Below are 1,390 nucleotides of genomic sequence, written 5' to 3' on the forward strand. Positions count from 1 at the left end.
ACGATCTACTGGAAGAAGTAAATACAAAAATACTATTCTAAATTTTTAAAAATATAAACATTATAGGGTTGAATAGATATTGGGATGGTGAGGAGCCTCCTATATCTGTGTACCTCTTCCCAACTGTGCCCAGTGATGCCGACAAAAATATGGCAGTACTGTGATGGTAATATACCAACACAAGAAAAATGCTAGTACGAGCCTAAAAATATTAATGCCACCATATGATTACTTTACATTACAAATAATACTTACTTCTGTATCTAGTGCCTAATAAACTTGAGTTACGATTACAGGACTCACAACCGGCATTGAATCGAAATTCAGCACAAATCACATGACGATCTAAAATTATGAATAGTTTTGATGATGTTGATAATAATAATAATAATAATAATAATAATAATACTAACAAAGAATACCTGTCTGTAACTGATCATCCTTCGGTCAACCATACCACACTAACACTAATGTATGTTTCCCAATAGCCGATCCTATATCTATGCACAAAATGGCTGCTCTTCGTCCCCATCACCCATACCTTATTTATATATAATCACTAATTTAAACACACTATAACTACCTGAAGTATTGAGCATAGCAGAAGAACTACTAGTATCATGTGATAGAGCCTCAGAATGATTCTCTTTTTAAACTAAATCGGCGAGTATGAGACATGAGCAGTTCCAGCATAGATACTACATACGCCTTCTTTCAGTGCCTAAAGACCCCTTAACTCGATCAAGCCTAACTAGAACTGGTCCTTGTCTTCCTTGAGAGTAAAATAGAAGTCCATTTGGTACCAAAACCCCTTTCTTTCTGCGTTTTTCCTTGAAGAAGCAACACCATCTAGAGCCGACATTTTTACACGTGAATAAACCGGAAGCCACCATGCCCAGGGCCCCGCGTTTTATACCGCACCTTCTCGTTTAAGTAGATAAGGGAGGAGCTAATTGACATCACTAAGTTAGACCATAGATTATATATACAGACCTTTGCACAAAACTTGCCACCGCCAGTTACAGTCACGTGATGATTAGCCATAGGCTTGAAACATTCCAAACCGGATAAAGCAATCCGGGTTACTTCCGGTCACTTATCTAAACCACCCACGTGTAATTATGGCTACATTTATTCTTCAGTAATAAGCATGTAAAAATGTTTGTAAAGTAAAATTGATTCAATTAGATGACTTCAAGGGAAGCACACATGTCTTACTAATGTATTAAGTACTTATTTTAAGTAAAATTAAAGCAAAAAACAAAAGTTACAGAATAACTTAGTAACTTAAAACATGAAATTTATAAAATTGTAAAAAAATAACAAAACATTCTCCTGTCACAAGACCCATACAAGTACTATTTAGTTAGGTATACTCTATCAATCTGAA

At 35.3% G+C, this 1,390-nt stretch overlaps 1 long non-coding RNA gene across 1 annotated transcript; it reads right to left on the reverse strand.

Moving 5' to 3' along the window:
- Nucleotides 1–19: 19 nt before the first annotated feature.
- Nucleotides 20–693, reverse strand: LOC109585395 (uncharacterized). Its single transcript, XR_002186468.1, has 4 exons — nucleotides 584–693; nucleotides 423–541; nucleotides 256–345; nucleotides 20–202 (listed from the first exon to the last, which is right to left on the reverse strand). It is a non-coding gene; the product is annotated as an uncharacterized LOC109585395 (long non-coding RNA).
- Nucleotides 694–1,390: the final 697 nt, after the last annotated feature.

Source organism: Amphimedon queenslandica, unplaced genomic scaffold, assembly GCF_000090795.2.
Source record: "Amphimedon queenslandica unplaced genomic scaffold, v1.1 AMPQUscaffold_13072, whole genome shotgun sequence".
Taxonomy (NCBI): Eukaryota; Metazoa; Porifera; class Demospongiae; order Haplosclerida; family Niphatidae; genus Amphimedon; species Amphimedon queenslandica.